At 33.8% G+C, this 24,247-nt stretch overlaps 1 protein-coding gene across 11 annotated transcripts in view; it reads right to left on the bottom strand.

Moving 5' to 3' along the window:
* Positions 1 to 24,247, bottom strand: part of MEF2C (myocyte enhancer factor 2C) — a 117,030-nt gene that overhangs the window by 86,214 nt on the left and 6,569 nt on the right. For 2 of the 11 annotated variants that reach the window (XM_064735436.1, XM_064735435.1), the window contains exon 2: positions 18,160 to 18,372. The exons of the other annotated variants lie outside the window; for them this stretch is intronic. The gene's annotated coding sequence lies outside the window, so the exon portion shown is untranslated. The remainder of the gene's footprint in view (positions 1 to 18,159; positions 18,373 to 24,247) is intronic. 11 annotated transcript variants of the gene reach the window in all.

Here is a 24,247-nt window from a genome sequence, read left to right on the forward strand (position 1 = left end):
TGAATGTTTACACTGACAATGGAGGCTGTATTTTAAAAAAGCTGCAAAGAAGAAGCCCCTAGTAACACTGTGTCCTCTGGTGTGGAGTTAGGAGTTCTGAGAGATCCAGCACTTTTTGCAGTTCTGGCTGTTATGGTATAAATGGTTAAGACCCTCGTTAAAACACAATAACTATTTTGTTTTAGTGCTGTTTTAAAATGCAGACCTTCACTCTGAGAGAGGTGGACTTCATTGATATACTTTGCTGTCAACACAATCCTCTGGAAACACAGCATATCTTTATTGCTACCAAAAATGCATTTTTAAGATATGCTGGCTCCAGGGCCAGCACTGTGATCCTGGCTATTCAAATGCATAGCCCTGAGTGCAACTGCACTCCAGCTAGTCCTGTTATTTCATATTTACACTGCTGAAAATGAAATCTGAATGCTGCCTGCAACCGTAATTTTTAAAAAGAGAAGGATTTAAAGTACTTTATGCACATATATGAATGGAAAGCATATATGTTCATATATATGCTAACCCATTGCTTTATTAAGACAGAATACTGGCTGTGACGCCTAATTAGAACAACTATCTTTACTCCTCATATTTTGCACACCACTATTTTAATTCTTGAAACACTGCATAAATAAGCTGCTGGTTTTTCACAAAGCATTATTAATTTTTCTTCCTATTATTATTTACGATCCCATGTGGCAACTGGTAAACTCTGAAGTTACTTGCATTGTAGCTTTTTTGTATGTCCGTGCATATATGAGAGTGTGTTTGTCTTGACATGGTGTTGTAAAAGGAAGTACTTCCTCCTTTCTGCTTAAAAGAGATCCCAAAAACCCCAAGGATTTGAAACTCAGTAGTCTGGACTAATATCTGACTGGACATTAGTCAATGTATTTTTTAAAATGCTCAACTCCTATTCAGTTATACATGGTCAAAATTGGACAAATTTTAGTTGGTGCTAATGAAGAACAATATAATGGCAATAGTAAAAGTGAAGTGAAATGACATGTTTTTTAAGGTCCTTTTCTCACCTTTAAAGTCCTTCAAGGACTCAGAAATGCTATTTCCACTAATATTACAGGCTGGAGTTTCTGTCATCAGCAGATGACACTCTGACATCAGTTAACTCTCTAAAACCAGAATTTGTTATATAGTTGTTATGTTGACACTGAAGTGTCTGGTGACTGCAAAGCTATGGATTCACAACCGCTGAATTGGCTAAGACTTTTGGATATGCTAAAACTTAAAATGCTGAGAGGTCAAAAAGAAAACCCAAGTGTTAAAAGCTATTCATGTGAGCACGACTACTTCAAAAAGATCAAAAGCATTGATATTTCTGAGCCATTTATGTGGACCCCAAATGGATAATATTGTCATTCCTCACTACGTTACATTATGATAAAAAGATGCTCATTATGAATCCCTGCTCCTTTTGACAAAACATTGTGAATAGTGTTAGGGTTATGCTGGTTTTTTCCCCCTCAGTGTGTTCATGGGGATGTGAGTTCATTGATTCCCAAGCAATCAGTAACATTTTTGATTAAGATCTCAGCTGAATATCCCAAGGCTTCTCTACTACTGAAAATTCATGACTTTTACTGTACCAAATTAATGACAGTAAACTATGCAGCCTCAAGCAAAATAGATTAATTTTAATTTTGCAATGAACAGAAAAAAAAAAAAAAGACTGGACAAAATGCATTCAATATCTATTAAATTGTTATGTTTGTAACAAAAAATTCAGTTTTGGCTCTAGAGACAGTTTGAGGTGAGTAATAGTATTCCAAGTGCAAAACAGTACTTTAAAAATGATGCAATAAACAAGAACCAGATGAAAACTGTATATTTTTTTGTATACTTTTTTAGAATAAAACCACATTTTGGATAAGACTCAAGGTTAATATGTATTCCTGATTATAAATCTGCTTTAAAATATTCTGCTAATGGTAAGAACAGAATAATTGAAGTAAGTTCTTAAATGTATGGAAATATTGTGTCAGAGGGATATCCTCGGTTGTAAACTTTAATTTCCTCTCTTTGTAGGTAATACTAATATAATTTCACAACTATGTCATGCATAAATGACCAATAAATATCAGTGCACTGCTATCATCAGCATATTTTCCAAGAAAATGTATCAAATTGTGGTTTATTTATCACATTATCTCCAGGTAAGAAATCTCCAGCATTCTCTTTTATACATCAGATATAACAAACTATGCATGATGGAATACTGTAAGTACATTCTTCCTGCTATCTACCCATGTTGTGCTGCAAAATGAAAACTATCTGAGTCAGTAACAGCTTCTACTAAATGGAAATGTCAACAGCATGCCATAACCTAATTTAAGATGTTTTTAAAATTATTTCAAAATCAGAATGTTTGCAAACAGAGTTCATGAAAATAATATCTCACTTCCTGATTGCTTCTGTGCATATGTAATTCTGTCGGAATCTTTCTTTTGATTTTTACAAGCTAGGACTTTGGAAAAAAGTTGATAAATACTGTATTAAATGCCCAAGATCACTTTGATGTCAAAGCTGCAGACTCTAAATGGCCTTAACCCACACATCTCTATGGCATTATCCCATATAAATGAAAGAAAAATATGCTTGTTCTTCCCAGTCTCTCCAGTAAGTCCACTGGTTGGCTCTGGAGAGGAGAGATGAGTTGCCATGATGTGAAAGGGTATAAATCCTCACAGATTACAGCAGTGTTATACAGTAATGAAGCATCACAAAAATTAAGCACAAAACATTCAAATAGGAATATTCATCATCATCCTCTTACTCTCCATGTGCCTCATTAATACAAAAGTTCTACTCCTGTTACTTAGAGATGAACACTGAGAAATTAAATGGCTCCATTCTGCAATTTTTCATGCAACAACTATAAAATACTTCCAATGTCTTCACAAATAAATTAGGAACTTTAACAATTACAGATTTTGCTGTTAAAATTCCTAAATTATTGAGAATTTTGGAATGAAGTTACTGGGATACTTTGGATACTGTCATGTCATTTTAATCATCCAACATTTTCCCATACCAGCTCATGGATTTACTTTTCAACACTAGTGCCCTGGGACAAGAATTAGCAGATTTATTTCCCATGTTAGAAGATCTTGTGGCACAGTTGTCTTTTTTGCCTTGGCTGCAATAGATGGAAGCAAATCTTTTGCTGGATTATAAGTTTAGTGTGGTTTTGGGGCTGTTTCTTCAGGTTGAAGTCTTTACTTTCATATTTTTTTGTTTGTCTGTTGTCCTTTGATGTTAGATTACCAGATAATTTATTCCAGTTCACAGAGCAGTCTCCTCATATGAGAACCATGTGTTAGTAGGTCCTGCTGAAACCTCTTGCAGGGATGAATAGAGAGTGTAGCCAATCTACATGAGTTTGTTTCTGGAAATCCTATTGTTGCATTATTCCGCAGAAATAACCACTGACAAGACATATGCAAGAATTTATGGTATGAATTCAGATGTGCGCAGACTGGTAGTTATCATTCTTACTGTACAATACCTTGTCTGCTAGAAAAGCATGGAAACGACAAGGTGCATTCTTTTTAAAATTTGGTTAAACTACTGCATCACCCATTTCTCTTCTCTTCAGTCAAAAAATGCACTGATCATGATGTACAGTGTCATGTCCATGGCAGGCTGGTTTTAGACAGATTTAAAGCACAAAGTTTTAAAACCACAGCTCACCCTGCTCAGCCTGGCTTATCTGATAATAAAGTAGAAGACCAGCAAGAATAGAGTCTGATGCTACCTGGAACAGACTGTAAGGATACTTTCAAAATTAAGCAGGCTTTGCATCTGCCACAGACAGAGCATATTCTGCATCAAGACAGATATGCCTAGAGAGTAGTAATTGCTTGTTTCCTAAACCTTAAGCTAGAGTCATGCTCTGCTGCTATGTAAAATGGTGGCATTAGTTGTTCATCTTTGTAAGACTTGTCAACCTCAATCAAAGAGGCGTCAAATGCTCTTAAATTGTATGGTGTATGGTCACCCCACGAATGAAAAAGACACTTCCTCAAGCTGCTACAGTCAAACCAGCATGTGCTGTGATCCTGTTGATTCTCACAAACTATTCAGGGTCAGTCAGGGTCAGATTTATGTATTGCAAATTCTTGAGGACAGGGACAGTCTCTTCCTATAAACTCCAACAGTACAAAGAATAACAGGTTAAATAATGCGCCTCCAGTCATAAGACTCCACACCTGTACTGGTAATAAAGACATTTCAACAGATGATGTTTTAAGATGCTCTGTTAACAGAAAAGAATGTATTACTAATGAATTACAATCAGGATCCTGATTGCTGGGAATGTTAAAGATACCAAATAAATTCCATAATTATTTTCAAATGCCTAACATCTTGGCCAAATTCCTTCCTGGATTATTGTTCTGCTGTACAATTTGTAACGCAGCTGAAGAAGAAACTCTTTGCTTTTTGGTTTAGATAGATTTCATAATATTTTGTCCTGTTTGAAGTAATAACACTTCACCATGGCTCTGCTTTCAGAATCAGGTGAACTAATGGTGCTCCTTGCTCATATTTTGTTTCAAGTAAGTTGTGTAGAGGCCCATTTCATATGTAATTAGACAGCTTTTATATTTATAGGAATTTCAACTTATCTGGAGTGAGCAAAGTGTTTCTTTTCTACTTTTCCATAAAAGTAACAGAGAAAAAAGATGCTTATAATAACTTACTTTCAAATTAATGAAGATTAATGAAGACATAAACTTTTGGAGTCCACCTCTCCCTGACAATTAAATTAATATCTACATTCTGATAAAAATGATTACAGCATGGAATTTTTGGAAATACCAACTTATGGATGACTATAACAATGTCATGAAAGAAAACAATGGATTAAACCTAAAGAAATGACAATACTTCATTCTTGAGCATTTGTGAATAAACTTAAATTGTCTTTCCAAGGCTGAGTCTCCGTACAGTTTTGTCAAATACCAACACTGATTTTGAGTAGATTTTTAATGGTTGATACTTCTTATGCCTGAAATATATAGCCTGTAAATAAACAAATTAGTCTTCCGTTTTCCAAGCTACAGGTGGCAGAATTCACTCATATAAAATAATCATTACTTTCTGGATCCTGGCTTGCTGTCAAATCTGTATGAGAATGTAGTAATATATTTGCTTATATTTTTATGTAGTTTTCTCCCCAGATTTTGGCAGTCTTTCAAAAGAAATGTGTGAAACTTTCTACTTGACAGGGTCAAAATCATTTTGACCTAAAATTACATGGAAACGCTATATTTTGAGCCTGGTCTCACTGAAAGAAAAGTAAGTTGTGAAAAATATGTACAACAAACTCTGTACATTAAGATCATTAGTAAGAAATTACAAATATTTTAGTCAATATCTATTGTGAGATTGATTTTTATAACAATTATAAATTTGAATCCTTTGTTAAGTTCACAATGAATATTAATATAAAATGTCACATTGGTTTTGACTACTGCTAGACTTTTTACATTTTTACTGCAGAAAGTAGACCCAGTGTTAAAGCTGTGGGATTTGTAGCTGTATAGGAGGAGTATATGTCATGCACATTATGAAAGCAAGATGTGTGAAGGGTAAATATGTGCATTGCGTAGAAATAATGGCTCATATCAACAGTGCTGTGCACCTGTTCGAGGATGCAGTGACTCTTTATTCTTGTTCGTGGAATAATGATCAATAATTTGTTCTACATAATTTTTCTCTTCTGTCAGCTAGGAAATAATGAAAAAATTTTTAGTTTGTATTTTAGGAGTGACTGTGTAGTCTCTCTGAAAATCTGATAACACTGTAGTATAACATTTTGCTCTTGTTGTCTTCAGAAAGTCTAAGATTTTTAAAGATTAATACAGCTCTTGAGAAAATATATTCTACAACTGGAGTTCATTTTTAATCTCTTGCTGCTTATCAGTGATTTGATCTGATATAATGAAGCAGGTTGAAACCCTGATCATATTACAGCTTGAAGTCTCTGCTCTGATTTTTTGCCTCCATACAGGTGTATCTTATTTCCCTTTTGAGGTCCTTATAAGATAAATACATTACCTACATAAAATGAAAGAGAAAGGGAAAACACTTTGAAAATGTGTAGTAATGTTCCAATTTTGCATATATTTTAAGTAAAACTGGAGTTAAATTAACATTACATGAAATGTCCTGAAGAGATGAAGCTTCCATTAGAATAAAAACCATAGAACTTAAAGAAATTGAACAACTCTGATCTGTTCAGTCATCTGACTTTTTTGGTGTATCTGAGTACATCTTAGTATCTGAAATCATGTCAATGCTCATGGCACTCCTCATTTTATCCTACCTTCTCTGGTTGTAGTAGCACCTTTCCTTTGACAAAGGGGAAAACTTCATCATTTTAGTTCATCTTAAATAGACTAAAATATGTCCCTGATGCCATGTTGTTAATACTAATGCAATATTAGTATTATTTAGATCACTAAGCAACACAATCTGAACATGTCAATACCAACGACAAAAAAGGATTTCAGAAGTAACCCTCCCTTACGCACTTCATCAAGTCCCAGCATACTACAACGAGGACTGAGATTGAACAAGAAACAGAATTTAAAGTCCTGGACAGATGCTAGTCCAAATACATTTATTCAAGATATGAAGAAAAAAGAAAATATGTATTTGTTTGTAAAAGGAATGGCTTTTTTGTGTCCAATATATTAGAGACATTCATAAAAATTCATCCTCTCATAAACACTGTTTGTGCAATGCTAGCAAGATCAAGATCAGCCTGGGTTATCAGCCACAGATTGGTAACTCGGAGACAAGCAAGATAAGCTGTCTTTTTCTCCTTTCTGTACTGCCTTATGGCCAGTTTCTAACTGCATGCTGAAAACCAAGTAATTGAGTAACAGTTTCCCTCAAGTCTGTGATAAATTTTGCATTCTGACACACTTTCTTTGTTGTGAAAATTCATACACATGTAGGACATAAATCCCAGAAAAGTTACCTAAGTATCAAAACAAGAGGGAAAATAATATAAATAATAATATAGCAATGACATGACAATAATATAAAATATTTTCATTTTTTAAGGATACTATTTAGTGACCTCAGTGTGAGTCTTCTTCTAGAACAAAGTTGCAACCAGCATTGAAACTCATTATCTATTATTGAATGTAGTAGTTTTACACTTCTGATTTTCAGCAGTGTTTTGGAGAACACTGAAACAGAGGAATATAATATTTAGCAATGATCTGTAAAATGTGCTGTATATCTTTACCAGTAATTGATCAATATTGTCACTGTGAGCATTCGGTATAGCATGACTAAAAACAAGTAGTATTTTAATACTGGTTATTCAATCTCTGAACTGTAACAGAGCTAAATGCTAAGTACTAAGAGCTAAGTATTTTGAATTAAAATATATTAACACACCTCTTTTACCATTTTGTATCTACGGAGAATGAATCATAAGCAAAAGAATGCATATTATTCCATGATTCCACAATAAAATTTGCTCACAGGAACCAGTGCTATTAAAAACATCACATTCTGCTGAGACTGTGGTTCAAGGCTTAATGATTAAGAGTAAGTTACCCTGAAGACTATCTAGTAATGAGCATTTGTAAATTCCCAGCTTAATAGTATGTAATACTTTTAGATTGTTTCAAGAATTATTTGGGCTAAAAGGTTCCTTGGCATTGACATTGAGTGTAATCCATTGGAAGACTACTAAAAATGACAAGACAAAAAAAAAAAGAAAACAGTTAAAAAAGTCATCAATTTGCTAATCTTACAGAGTAAGGAGTTTGGACAGAAGTAAAATTTAGGAAAATCTAAACGTAATGAAGTGAACTTCAGGTACGCATATCAACTTCCTCAACTTCAGTTTGGTTTTTTTTTTCTGAAATTAACTGATTTGTAAAATTTGCTGTAAGAAGAAACCACCCACCAACAATTATTTTTTTCCACTTCAGATTAGCTTTAATTTTCTAATAATACAGTCCAGGAAACATTCTGAATTGTGCTCATTTAAATCAGATTATTTAAGTAACTTGCACCCATGAGATAGTGTAAAATTCAAAGGATTTAAAATAATTTTAAAAAGCACCATCACACCAGACTACTAAGCAAAGTCTTAACGGGACAGCATTTTACTTGATGAAAGTAATTGTGACATTGGTACAACATCAAAAAATAGTAAACTTCAACAAATACTTAAGTCTTTGCAGTACCATGACTTGTAGCCTCAAACCTACAAGCATGAATGTATATGCCTAATTAGAAGCACTTAAATTGTTTGCTGAGGACTGCAGAACTCTTCTTGTACCTAAGGTTAATTACATATGTAAGGGTTAATATGAATAAAATCACAGATGCTGTTACTGTACCCAAATAAGTCAAGTAAGCCAATGAGAATTTGAAATCAATGAGTATGTGTGAGATGAAAAACCTAATCCCTCATGCAGTTAACCTGCATTCAAGTTTTGTGCATCTAAATACAGTTCTGTATTCAGGTGAAAGGGGGTATTATCAGGCATGGAACAGTATTTAGAGCAACTTGGTAAAAAGTGTCCCAACAACTTTCATAACTCACTTCAGGTTATAAATTATTAGACTGAAATTTCAGACATGGAACAGAAGAAAACAGATTATTTCTTATTCAAAGTACTTCATGGATGCCCACAAGTGCAGAATCCATTTGACCACACTGAAAACATTAACATTTGGCATCTTGTCTAAGCTTCTTCAAACATAGCCTTATTACTTTATCATCAATGAAGAAAAGTAAGCACCATACTAATACAGCTGTAAACATGTCACCGAAATTGCAACAATAAGAATAGAAATAACAAGATGCACAGCAAGACAAGCAGACAAAGAGAACTCCTTTCCATCTACAGCATGGTACAGCTGAACCCTAGCAACTTAAAATGCATAATAGGAAGAAGAAAGGGATAATTCCTTGTAAAGAAGAGGAATAAAGATTCAAATACAAGCTTTAGAATTACATTAAATGTAAAAACAGCCTGTGTATTACTTAGTAAGCAATTATGTTGACATACTGTTTATGTTGACACAGAAAAGGTCATGCTTTTGACATGAAACATCACATGCTATTAAGAAGTCACTATCCATAACTACATCAGTAGTATGCTTAGGGAAAAATAAAATTTGAAGAGAAATAAGGGAAAAAGAAAGTTTGACAGAACAACTCCAAGTACTGCTGAGAGGAACTGGAATAAATACAGTCCTAATAGAAATTACACTGAACAATAGGAAAGTGATTTTAAAAAGCAACCAAGATTACATATTTAATTTCAGTGTTTTCGGATAAGTATGTACGGTTCAAGACAGATTTCCTGGTGAAGTTCCTTACCTGAAGGCCTATCCTGGCAAAGGACATAACTTGGCAACCTAAGATGTGATGCTGAGATTCCTAAAATATGCTGTGGGGGTGGTTATATCTGTCAATATGATATTTGCGGAGGACTTTTCGAAAATAGCCCAAACTAAATCACTACGGATTTCAAAACTAAGGCAGCATACTTTCAAATCGAACAGCTACTTCATAGCAGATCAAGTAAATGAGTAGTAGCAAGTACAAGGCAAATGATTGTACTTGCTCAAGACAGGATGGGAGTGTGTCACTGAATTCTGAACAGGCTGCAAGTGACAGAGCTGAGCTGCTAGAAGCCTTTCTAGGAGGGAATTACAATAATCCTCTCTATCAATAGGGCATGTGCTGTTGCTGTTGCTATTAGGTCATCACAGGATAAATAAGAGCACTGTCTGCATCAAGCACACCACAGAACAGACATTTTTCAATCTCATTCACTACAGAAATCTCCATGAAGGAGAGGGGGCTGAACTGGAGAATAAATTTTTACTACAATTTCTTACTGCTCTCAAATCCCCAAATCAGACTGCAGTGATGTGTAAAAAGAGAAGGAAATCTCCTAAAGAAAACAAATACATGCTGGAAGATTTGTGCTTTTGCTGTGGCCAAAGCAGAGACAGCTGACAATATCCCCCTTTCACCTGGCCTATGTGAACAGGAGAGCTACATTTGTGGAATCTTTTGTGTGAGAGTCACCCAGCTCCTTATCACTGAAACTGGGATAAAATCTTTGATATTTAACATTCCTGCAATACCTATGAGCACTCACTTCATGACATGATTTTGGTGTCTGCCAAACTAACCTTAAATGTCAGCATTTTATCATTACTCTGACAGCCTGCACTACAAAATTGTTGGCTTCTTCCAGAATCCCAGAATACTTAAGTTTGGAAAGGACCTCTGAAGATCATCTGCTTCAACTCCCTCATGTAAGCAGGAGAATTAGCATTTGATTTCTTTGTGCTTGGGCAAACTGAGATTTTCTTGCATTTACACATGTTGAATTGGCCTATAAACTGAAGAACATGTTGTAAGTTACAGCACCCAAAACCTCCTTGTGTTCATAAATCACAAAATACTTAAATATGCATATAAATTAAAATGTCAGACTTTGGGTCATCAAGTTGAATTAAGGTAAAAATTATTACATGCATTTTAAAAACTTTTTTGTAAAAGTTACATTTTGAAAGAATATCATATTGTTCACACTATTTATGAATTAGTACTATTAAAAGTATTTAAAATTAAGCACCTATCAGCCTCTAATGAACAGTCAGTAACTTTCTTAAAAGTTAAAAGTTAACTTTTAAGTTAAAAGAGTTAAAAGAGAAAGCTTATGTGATATAATTTATGAAACTTCTGGTAGCATGATTATTAAAAGTAATGGCTTGTACTCCTGTATTTTACCCTTGACTGAATTTGAAAGAAAGTCCATAATGGAGTGGGGGAATTAGCTGATGAACTTCCATCAACTATAGCAATAACCTTCATGAATAATTCAATATCTGCCCATCTCCTCTTATGTCTCAATAGACTAATAGCTGCAGCTACCAAATGACAAGTGTTATTTCTTTTGAAGCTGCTGAAAAAAATACACGGATTATAAAAAAAATTATATAGTAATATTTTCTTTTCCTCTTTTTCACTTATCACCTATAGACACTGGTGAAATTTTACAACAAAAGTAGAAATTTTCAAATGGAATTTTTGGAGTTATGCAACAGGTCTACAGAAACAGATGGGAAAACAATTCAGGTCTTTTACTAAAATTTGGTCCTTTATCTTAAAACAGCCACACAATATATACTCATATTACTGTGTCCCCGAAATCTCATTTAGATCAGCTTTGTGCATATACAAGCTTTCAGAACACCTATGGCTTCATGGAGACAGGAAGAAGCTTCTCAGTCTGTTTTAGGATCTGTAACATGCTGTGTGAGAATTTCACACTTAAAGATGCCAGAAAATAGAGCATGTTTGGTGAGTATTCTGATATGGAAAAGAATTTCTCTTTTGCTAGCAAGACTGCAGTAAATGGAAGAAGGAGCTTAAGGAGATAGTAACGCAAGTTTCCTTGTGGCTTTCACGGAATACCTTCTCACACTTCAATTCAGAACAGAAACTACAAATCTGCTTATGTATTTTTTTATTAAGCAAGATAGGCAATGAAACCAAAACCAGATTAATTTTAGTCATTCAGAAAAAGATCGTCCACAGCCACCAGGCCTTATTGCTTAAAGGAAGAGGTCTCTCGGATAAGTTTGTACAAACAAGTTGACTATTTTTCAGTGTTATTACATAACAGTGGAGATTCAGGGAAAGAAAATATTAGCTTAATATAATGCTGAAATAGCTGCAGTTGCCTGGTTTTCTGAGAAGCTACTGTGTACAGAAATTCTGACTGAAACCTGTAGTGAACAAAATCTTTTTTATGATATAAAATTGATGCTTTGTCTGCTTTTTTTTCCTTATTATTTTAAAATATAGAATATTTCTGTCCATAACCCAGTTTCTGCTTATGGGAAGTGTACTCTCTGCAAAAGAGAAGAAAAATTCTTTGCCTTGCATGCCCCATATAGACAAACATGATAAAAATTAAGGAAGTATTGAAGATTTGAAAATGATCCTGTTGATCAGAGATTACACGTTCCTTAAACATCTGCTTTACCTTCTTAAAATTAATTGTTTCTTTTCTCAGCTCCAGAAGTGCCCTGGCTCTTCTCATTCAAAAATATGTCAGGATCTTTCAGTGCTTGAATTGCCCAGTGGGTCTGATAAAGGCCTGACTTTAACTGGGATGCACATTGAGCATTTGAGTAAGAGCTTTCTTGCCTGGAATTTTTCTAACAACATACCGAAGAGAGAGGTTTCATTCTGTAACATCAAATGTATATATTCTACACAATAGAATCTACACAATCAGAAAGATATGTGTTATGTTTTCACCTACTTATGTTTGATATTTTCGCACTCAAGTTTTCAAACAAACTAAAGTGGAATTATAAGACATTCAAAACAACAAAGCTATCTGTCTGTTCTTATTTTTACATTGTTTAGATAACAGATAAAAAACTGGAAGTTATGGAGGCAGTGTATTTGCAAGCTTAATGACACTGGCAACTAAAAAAAATTAGAATGGTATTAATAGGTTTGTCAATTAAGCTCAATATAAGATCATTTAGAAGTGTTACCATGAAAGAGCTCTATATCATCAGTCATATTAACACTGTGAACATGCTTAAATTTTCTGAATAATGCAGAACCCTCAAAATTACAGTATTTTTCTTCAAAATAATATTCTTAAAATTAAAGCACTGTCTATATTTTTGTCAATGATAAATTGTTAGAGAAACAGAGGCCATAATATAATTGGCAAAATAATTAACATTTGTACATACATTTTTTTGTGTTGAATATTAATCATTTGTAAGGTATATCTTGCACTGCATAGATGCACACAACTTCTGAGATTTAGGCAGGTGTAGCATGACTCTACACTACAGCAATTCTCTGCCCTGTGTTAGAGTTAGTGGTCAGCTCTGTCTCCATCCAGACAATCCCCTTCTCTCTTAAACTGTGTATGAATATAAATTTTTCTTGAGTAATGTGTTTGTCCTGCACCTGCAGGCAAACAGATTAAATAAACAATTGTGTATTTTTATAAAGAAAAAATTCCCCATACAAACAGTGCTTTCACCAGGGGCAGTACTAGCTGAAGCTGTCATTACTGTTGAAGAACCATGCTTTATGAATAATACATTTTTGAGGACAGCTCACATCACAAAATTAGGTTGTTTCTGCTCATGAAAAATCCACATCTAGCCTTACACAGGAAAAAAATCTGCTTCAGCCAGCTAGAGAGGGTGATTCTCCCATTGGAAACATGCTACTGGCAAGGCACTGGAAAATATTTTCACAGGAAAAAGACCCAACTGTTCTACTTCCGTAACAGCAAGAAAACGTAGTCCTATAATATTAATTATACCTTAATTTTCCAGTGTATAATCATGCATACAACTGATACCTTTAATGATGTCTTCAAGTTATTTATATTACTGTTGAAGTATAAGATGGAAGTATATACAGGATTTACTGACCTGTTTTATATATTGGCTTATTAGAAGGTACGCAGATATCTGCATACTATCACTTAAGTATCAATGTCTATTCCTGAAACATTACTGGGACACTGAAAATACTAGTCCCTATACAGTAGTGATGAAAATAAATGGAATACAAAACTTCATGTAAATTAAAAGCTACAGCACCTATGAAAAAAAAAAGCTCTCAGTCTATTGCTTTTCTGATAATCATTTGACCAGTTCTCTTATGATTTTATTTATTTGTTTCTTTGTTTCTTTGTTTGTTTTTTCATGGAAAGTTATCAGCTATGTAAAATGAAAACAAAAAACCTGAAACACCTTCTTTATTTCGTATCTTCTTGCTTATTAGGTATTTACAGTGAGAACAGCACTGTTGTTTGAGACAGAATCTGAAACTGCTTAGCATTCCGAATAAAGTTCGGTATAGTAAGTCTTCAGCTTTGGACTTTATAATCTAATTTGTCCTGTTTGGATGTGTATAAATGTCATCTTTTTGACCACATAAGATTCCATGTAGGATTATAAAATACGAGTCAAATGGTGTTGAGATTCTTGTGTTTAGCATTTAGATCTAAAAGCAGTGTATTGTTGTACTAAGCTGCAATGAATTTTATAGTCTTTTTAAATTATGATTATTTTGGGGGTGGGGGAGTTTTTTTGTTTTGGGTTTTGATTTTTTGTTTGGTTTTTGATTTTGATTTGTTTTTAATAAAGGAACCATAATCAATATGATTAAATTTTAAAAAATCAAGGTTGACAGGTGGCACAATGAGAAAATGTTACATTCTAAAGTCTTTCATTTGGTCTTTACCATCTTTCCTGACACTTCGGAGAAGTATCAATTCATCAAGGATTAGGATATAAATTCTACTCTTCTAGAAATGTATTAAATTATCCTTTTCTCTTCTCGCTACCCAAACAACTAATAGGTGTGCTGCAATCTTAGTCTTAAAAGGGTAATAACTAAGTCGTAAAAATATTTCTGGAGTTAAACTGAGCCTAGCAATCAAGACGTAGAAGTAGTAAAAGTAATCATCTGAGGACCCTATTTTCTCTGTCTGCTTTTTACATTATATGTGATACACTGATGCTATTTTTCTCCTAGAAATGCCCACATTAACAAATCCCATCATAAATTAATTTTAGGACAAATTAAAAAGTTGAAATTATTTCCAGAAACTTTCAAGGTGTAGCTTGTAATAGACCTTTCCAAAATACAAGAATACTCTCCTTAAAAAAACATACAAATTAAAAATATTATGATAAAAAACAGGGGTTACAGTCATCTTTTAATTCAACCTATCTATAAAATCAGAAGAAATTAGGTTTGGTATTCTTACATTTATTTTTTCAAGACCAAAATATGCCAACATATATACAAGTATATATAAAGACCACACTAAAATTACTGTATTTTTAACGCATAATACAGAAGATTTTAGTTTAGATGAAAGATTTTTATTTTATATAATAACTGTATATATATGGAGAAAGAACACCACATGTTTATGGACTGATTATTTTTTGGAGGTCTAACTGAAGAGACATTTTGACAGTTTTATTTACAATTTAAGGCATACTCAGCAGCATGCAATCATAGTTTGAAAACCATACATATTTGTATAAAAAGCACATACTCACACACACACATACATACATATATATATATGCGCATGTACATATGTATAAATATATGTACATGATCATAAGAAACAAATTTACAGAAAAACCACACACCTAGTTAATCTCAGTCTACCACTGTAGCGTATTTACAGATAGCCTTTTTAACATAATAATCTATCAATGATACAAAATCTGTAACTAGGTAACGGACAACAATATGAATTCAGAGTTGTAAGTATATAAAGGCATTTCCCAAAAAGAAATAGTCTTTTAAAAAAATCCTAAAAATATCCTGGTCTATTTTTTTATCTAAAAATATAGACCAAATTTCTTTAAATATATTTAATTTATGTTAATGTATATATGCAGACATTTCAAAGCCAATCAAAACTAGGCTCACTAAACTAGTTTTCAGTTTGGGGAATTAATAGAGATTCTAGGTGTGGAAGATTTTTTTCTTTTAGCTGTAGAATAAAAAAAAATAAAGAAGCCAGAGCTGTCAGCCCGTATGAACAAAGTACAATTCAAAAGGAAAATTTAGATCAAAATAAAAGTATTATAGGCAATATCAGCTTGTAAACCAAATTCTGATTTTTAATAAACATGTAGAATGCCTATACATATTTAATATTAGTGTTTTTTTAATGACTCATACTGTAAACTTAAAAACTCAGTGTGGAAATTGCTGCTGTCATCTCTGCCTTCATTGAGATAGAAGTAGAAAGCAGCAAAGAAGGAACACAAAATTGTAGCTGGTGATTAGTTTTTTCTTTGGCAAAGACAGTGAGAACACCCTATCACCTAATAAACAGTGTTTTTCTTGTTAGATACCTTCCATAAAGTTTAATTACTTACACCAAGTCTTCCTTTTGAACACTGGGAAGAAAGGCAAGACATTCATAATAGTAAAAAAAAAAAATCTTTGTTTATTTCCATCTACCTTCTTTTTTATTATCGTGTTTGTTCATGCTGTTAAGGCCAAGGGTAGAGCCGTTCATTAATGTGTATTTGCACAGCATCCTGTACAGGCCCTAATCTATGTTAAGATACGTTACCAAAATATCACAATAAATGATTAAGGTTTATAGCTTTTATTCGGTAGGCAATAAAGTAAAAAAAAATCATTTTTTTATTTGTTTCTATTCAGCCTCTTACTGACTATAACTTCGCATGAGAAGGAACACATTATCCCTGTATACAAAATCTTTTTGTATAATTAATGTACATTCTGGATACTTAAGAGTGCATGTGTTTGGATGATCAGGATTATTTATAAATGGGAAAATTTGTATTTATATTACAGAATATAAAAAAAATATTATAATATTGTCTAAAATAGTTGGAAATACTACATTTATTCCCAAATGGCCAGAATTACTGTTGCCACATGTAACTGAGGCCTGTCAACATTCTGTGGTGATTTCTATAGTATATATAATTGGCAAATTTTAACTTTACAAAGTAGGAATTAAGAAAGAAAGCTAAGATGATAAACAAGACCCTGTTTAACCCAATGCAAAGTTGCCTGGATAAAACCCTAAGACTGAACAATATGTAAAAAAATAAAAATAATTAACTTCTTCTCAGTTATTTAGAAAAGAGAATCCTGTATAAGTGACTACAGCAGCATGTTCTGCCACATTTTTTTCATAACTGAACCCTATCAATGACAGCAAAACAGATTGTGTGCATCTGCTGGGAATGAGCCAGATGACAGTGGAAGAAACACACATGGATACCTTGGCACAACTACTAAAGAAGTAGAAGAAAAATGGACAGAAAGAAGCAGAAAGTTCTAAACTTTAATTAAAATGAATTTCTAGCAAAAGTGAAGTTCTAAGAATCTGTTCCTTTGCTTCAGACTGTAAGTCTCTAAAAGCCACCACATATTTACAGTCTACATTGCCTTGTTTATTCCCCATGGTACTCATATGGACACTGTTACCACAGTGCTTGGGTCACACAGAATCTGCCTCAGGGAAATACCATCTCATTCTACAGACAGGGAATTGATGCATGAGCAAAGTGAAATCTTCACAGTGATCTAAAAGAGGCTCTGGAAGAGTCGATTCCGCACTTCCCAAATAAAAGCTGCCATCACAGACACTAGAATATCCTTCCTCTGCTTAGCTATGCTCTCAGACCAAAGTAGCATTATACCTAAAACCAATACAAAACAAATAACCTGCGAATACTCTAGCATTAGAGGATATGGTCCTCTCACGTGCTGAATTAGCATAAATCGTGATTGAGTCAGCTTTGCTATTGCTGCTTGCATCTTCTCAAGTTTCACTTGCATATGTGGATTGAGAACCCAAGACGGCTTTAAAAAGAATCAGCGAGTTACAGGTCAATAAAAAACTACCACCACAAATAATTGTAACTATGTATTCTCACATAAAAGGAGAACCTGACCTTCAGTAAACAGTAAAAAGCACTCTCCAGCTATTGACTCATCATGGCACCAGAACTGCATGCTTATATTCAGGAAAGAATTCAGAAATTCTGATGAGTCTGTAAAATCTTTTTTTTCAGCTGTAAAGTAATTTACATTGTTCCCCTTTTGGTTAATTCAAGATAAACTAAATACTTGAAGACAGACCAAATAAGCTTGCTCCTCCCTCCCTCCCTCCCTCCCTCCATCTCTTTTTTGAGAATTAGTGTTCCAGCAAAAAGAACATACAAACTATTCGGAATTTTGTCATGACGTTTCACACACTTTTGTCTTATACATCAGGAATAAAATGGGACTGCCAGCTGAGTGGAGATTCATACACTGCCTAATGGTCTGAGCACCTTAAATAATCTGGAGCACCTGGAAGTCTTATGAGGCCAGCAGTCTCAGCCTGTATACACTCCATCAGTGATTATCTGGTATTCTGAAAGTACTTCAAAATCACATTAGAAAAATGGAATGATTTTGCTTTGTGAAACCCCCACATATTGTTACATAATACAATTAACATCTAGCAGACAGAAGCTGAGGTCTACTCTCCTAATCTGAGAACAGCTCTAGAAAAGCATAAAATGTACCTTCACATTCCATCTCATTTCGGGATGTGTGAATGGCAAGCACACACGTACACCCAAGAGGGACTTAGAAAACTGCTTAAGTCTGTTTATAATGCTCTTGATCAAAGGAGTGGTACATCTTTATACATTCTTCCCAGGGTGGTCCAGAAGAGAAGATAAGAAGATCTTCTTTTGAAATGTTCTATTCAAATGGTACCTTTGTTTCTAATGAGTCTGGAAAAAGAGTCAGAGCAGAACTGAGAAAAAGAAGTGGATGTTAATTAACAGTATGAATCCTGTATATAAATCAGTTTTTAGTAGGTCATTAAGTTAGTAAAGTTATGCTAAAATACATGAACAAAGGACATAGTGTCATATATTTACTTATGTCTTAAATACTCTTAAATAAATGCCTTATTATATTTTGATGTAAGTTCTCTTCATGAGAAGAGATCAGAACTTCCAAATTATTGTAAAAGAAAAGGAAAAAGCAGCATGTTTTTATAACTTAGGAGCAGCTTCAAGCTGTTGCAAAAATACTAGTTAAGATGGACTATCCACAACTTTTTAACTGGACTTAACTCTTCTTCATTAATTCAAGCCTAATAATGTGGTCAAGAAATCAGTTTTTGACTCACATCCACATATTCAACAGGCACATTAATTATACAAGAAACTGGCTGAAGAGTCATGCATGCTAGGCCACAAGGTCTTTCCTAAAAGACCACCCAAACTCTGGGTGTGAAGACGAGAGAGAACATGCAAAAAAATGGTTGTTTTGGAAGTAATTTTTCTCTTATAGGTTTATGAAACACTCTGAGGTAGACTGAGAGATTTAGCACACCCTCGACCTGTAATTCCTGTCTCAGACAACCAGAATCAATTGATTACTCACTCACAGCGTGCTCACTGTCCTCACAGTCAAATATCTCTTTGTGTTTCTAGCTCTTATCCGAGATTTCAGAGCTTCATTAGACATGGTAAGTATCTGTTCAAAAGCTAACTCAAATGAAAGGATGACGTCACTAAAAATTATGAAAGACTGTGACAGAAGTATTTATTATCTAGTTTTATGTATTTAGATGAATGCACTTGCTATTATAAAGGTAAAATCAAAATAATTATTTTCTAATACTTTGTATTTTATAAAGTAAAATAAAACTTTTCAGACAATGCAATAGCAAAGACAGCATTGAATTGGTTGTTTAAACTAGATTTAAGTTTAAACAGAAAGCTATATTACAGACTAGAATCATAGAAAGGCTTGCACTTTTTAGTAAGAGAGGTAAAAAAGACTATCTCAATAGGTAAGGAACTATGGCATTCCAGCAAAACATTACCCAATTACAGTCCTTGCTTTGATGGCTATCTCATTACCTATACAAAAATGTAACGGCCTCACATTTAGAAACTGAGACTAGCTTTCTCCCACAATATTCTATAATCAATGGAAAAGAGAATTTACTCTTAACTGCTCTATGTTAGGAGTAGGATGTCTTTCCAGTCATGTTTCTCAACTCTTGAATTTCTGACATAAAAATTCAACCAATGTTCATAAAGAACTTACAGAATTAATTTGGGATGTGGATTCCATAGACAACAGGACACAGCAAAGTAAAACCTAAATTCCACTTTTAGATGTTGCCCTAAGTCCTTTCAAATTTTCTGAACACATTCCAACACAAATTTAAGGTTTTAGTAAAAGTGATAATTTCATTCCACTCAGGCATTTGATAACAGACTTGCACAAAAAAAAAAAAAAGAAAAAGAAGTTTGCAGTTCCATTGAAAATTTACACTTAGTGGTTCTGAGTCCCTTTTATACTGTTTTTCAGCTTTTTCCCTTCACTTGCAATTTTTTTTACCTTGCATCTGTTGCCTTAAATAAAGTTCATGTATCTCTTCGGAGATGATGATTACTGAATTGTACATTACGGATAAACATACATTTTTAAAATAATCCCAATATTTTAAGGTTTTGGAATTCATATTGAAAGATTCTCCTCCCTAGCCTCCTTGGAAATTGAAACTGATGGGTTACATTTGGTGCTGACAATTATTGCATTTAAGAAACTTGTTCAAAATTTGGAGCACACTTTGAAATGGAATGTGCCATATGCCCACCTTTTCAAAAGAAAGCCTACATTTTAGATTTAGGTATCTAGTTTCGATCATGGTAATAGTGAACAGACATAAGAGTGGGTATTTCTTTAACTAGTCTGCATATAAGAGTAGGATGTAGACCAACATATGAAAATAGAATGCTGATGATTCTTTCTTTCACATATCATCATCAGAATCTCACAAAACTATACATCTTTAGATTCCTTGCAATTTTAAAGAGACCTTTTTAATATATCCACATTGTATTTTGAATTTATATTTATCAAACATGGGAGTTGTATTTTTAGAATGGTATTTAATTCATAGAGCAATCTTCTGATCCTTTAGTGGAATAACTTCTTTCTGATCACATCTGGAAACCAGTAAAGCAAAGGGGTGAACAAATACTTTCTTCCTGACTATTCTCAAAATTACTTTTTATCATAAATCTGTAGAAGTGTCCTCTTGGAGCAGTCAATGAAGTGGTGGTCTCATGAGGGGTTTGCTTGTAATCATATACATAAAAATGTGGTAGAACAGAGGGCTACTACTGTTCTACAGTGGTGACTTTTAGAGACTTGTAACAGAAAGCAGCTCAAGAAAATCATAATTTGTCCAGACAGGTGGCAAGTACTGCTCCTAAAAACAGAGCAGAATGTCTCTCTATTTTTGTCACACCTCTGTTGTACGGCATATTGCTTCTTGCTGTTATATACTGATGAAATAAAAACACACCCTGCCTCCATTGAGAAATTCTTGCACCCTCAGATAGGTGTATTACTGCATGATTAGAAATATGGGGAAATAATCCTAATAACATTAAAAATATGATGCCAAAAAATAGTAATTTTTCTATTGCTTGCTTTTTATCTGTCATAACGATTTGCATTATGCCTATCACCACTGTATCACCTCTCAAGCAATTTTTAAAATATTAAATTCCAGAAAAGATAGCATCCAGTAAGGATGCATTCTATATTACTATTTTGCATGTCACCACTCAGTGCAATACTAAGCCTGTGACACTATCTACTGGAAGCATAACTGAACTAAATGCAAGATTCTCAATGAGGATTTAAGTACTGGAATATGTATTGAAAATAGATTTTCATTTTGCTTTGTCAATAACAATTTTTGGAAAACCTAAAAAAATGTTAGTCCAACTTGTATGCCAATATTACAGGAAATGTAGACGATCATTTTTCTCTTTCTGTCCTATGCATAATCTTTTTTATGGCAGCATCAACTGCCATAAAATAGAAACATCAGATCCTGTTTCCCCTGTGAAGATTTGGAGATTTCTACCTACCAAGGATACAACTATAATTATAGGAAGTTTGCTTCAATTAGGTAGCTTGGCAATCATTTCATCATGTTTTAAGAGCAAAGTGGAAAAAAATTTTTCCACTTCTTTTCCATTTGATATACATTTTGAACATAAATTTATATTATTTCCAATTGTTAACTACACATCATATAACAAAGAGTACTAGCCTGGCTTATAGTTTTTTAAATGTGTATACTCAAGAACATGAATGACATTTCTTTTAGTTTTAAATGACCATACCAGTATACACTCTTACCAACATTTATGGCCATATTTATAATTTCTAAAATTTGTCTACATGTGTTTTGGATAAAGTTATAATTTTTGCATACCACTGCATGAATGTATTTTCTGGCTCAGTATTCTGAAATAAAAAATATGACATGAAGAAGATTAGTAAGTATGCAAATTCACAAATTTCATAGATTGCACTGGGGTCATAACATGGATTTTTTTCTCATTCCTCTGCATATCATATGATATGTCTATCTCATAAACATAAACAAGATTACGGGAAAACTGACGATTTCTCTAAGATTCTGTTGGCAAAATCAAATCAAATTTGTGTCATCAAATACTGTTCCAAAGATCTTTCCTTACAGCCTTACAACATATTTCAATCAACAATGAGTAAGACCACTGCCCTATGTCTGCAACAATTAAAGATTATTCACAGCAAGATTAATTATATACACTTCAACAGGAACTTTTAATGAGAAAATTCTGCAAGATTAAAGTTTTAAGTTTGACTAACATGACTAACTCTCCTTCATTGTATCCCATCTTAACAAATAGACCATATCCATGTTCTTCTAACGCCCTAAAAGCCTTCCTTCTCTGTTGCTGTTTTCCCACTTATCATAAGCAGAAACACATTCAGGACTCTGGTGGACAGACATATAGCAGTCCTGAGGCTAAATCTAGAGAACATACTGTCTCCTGCTGGTTCGACAGAATATCCCCAGAATATTAACATTTTTATAGTAGTAACTTAGGCATTCCCATGGGATATGGCCATCAAAAGCGAGTTCTTGGTAGTAAAATTCAGAGGCTGAAATGCCAGGCTGAAGGAGACATATGGGCCAGCATTACAGGATGGTCACAGGACCTCAGCGTCCTATTGTTTGTCTACAATGCCCTCCCGTCCTAGCCCCCATTTTAGGGACATCTTTTCCACCCAACTCTGATGAAATTATTTAAAACAGTGTTCATTGAGAAGTCCATATTGAATTTTTAAATTAAAAGTGCTGCAGTCATACTTCTTACAGGGCGAATATGTTCTGAAACATTGTAATTTCTCTGATAACCCAACAAGATCTTAAAAATCTTGTTAAAAATGGACTATTCTTTCAAATATAATGTCGTATTGAAATTTTTTTCACTATGAGGAAGAATTTTATTCAAAATCACACAAATAGCACATGCTAATCTGTGACTTGATTTTTTATATTACTAAAATTAATGTTCCACGTGGATAGTGTTCTGTAATTTGTCAACTTGTTCTGATGTGGTTTATAAACAATTTCACAAGCCTCCCTCCTTGCCCTCTGTACATACTTTCCTAACAGCTATTGACTGACAACTTAAAAGTAAATAGTGAAATTTAACTGAGCGTGGTTTCCACAAGTGGCATGCACCCTATATCTATAAAAGCAAACATAAATAATGTTCTTTCTAATTCAGTTCACTTAGACCTTGAGATTACAGCATGAAAAATACGAGATAGTAATATTTAAGGTGAATTCCTGCACTGGTATTTGGTTGATAATTTTTATTATAAACTTAATTCAATTATACAGTTGAAGAACTAAGAGTAAGATAAGACTTGTTAGATTTGGATCTAAGTTTCATATCAGCTTTATAACCTGGGAAAAGAAGGCAGAGGAGCTGTATGCCATCTGTTCAATTCCGTCCTTAATCTGTGGGCTGCCTTATGGTTAGCTTAAATGAAGGAAGCAGATACTGACTGACTTCCAGGACCAGCTGTACTGGCCAAGTTTACTGAAGCTCTCTTCACTCGAGCTCTTGCAGGCTTCCAATATTGGGGAAGGTGCCAGAAGGCAGAAATAAGTACATCAACCCTGCTGCAGCAGGTGACTGCTAAAACACCTGTCCAGAGGATTACAAATGGGGCACAGTCTATCTGACCTCACTGGTGTGATTACTGAATCCATATTGTGCCAGTGTATTCCACATAGGACTAAAATAACTCTCAATTTGTCCAGAAATTGTTCTAAGTCCGATAACACAAGTGTAGGCTGTAATTTAGATCTCAGCAATCTAAATGTAGTTGTTTAAACAAGGAAAAAGAAAGGGAAAAAAAGCTGGGTGGGGTTCTGTTTGGGAATATTTCAGAGTATCAGTCCTACACTGGAAATGACACGGATTCTTTTTTTGCTACACTTCCCCCTATTTTTCTTCCACATTTACTTTCTCTTCACAATGCAAGTTGCAATGTAATATATCAGAAAATTCTAAGCATGTTAGCTTTCCTCACAGAATAACAGGTATCATTTACATACTTTAAAACACCTCCAAGATGCAAGGAAGTTTAAAGGACAGCCTTCTACGTCATATTTCTTGGGTTAAATAAATTACTGATCTTGCACTTTAAAACTACTGGGAGAAAAATGCTATGTTAAAAGGGTTGATAGCAAACACAATCCTAAAATATGCACTT

Source organism: Zonotrichia leucophrys, chromosome Z (assembly GCF_028769735.1).
Source record: "Zonotrichia leucophrys gambelii isolate GWCS_2022_RI chromosome Z, RI_Zleu_2.0, whole genome shotgun sequence".
In the NCBI taxonomy this organism is placed as follows: domain Eukaryota; kingdom Metazoa; phylum Chordata; class Aves; order Passeriformes; family Passerellidae; genus Zonotrichia; species Zonotrichia leucophrys.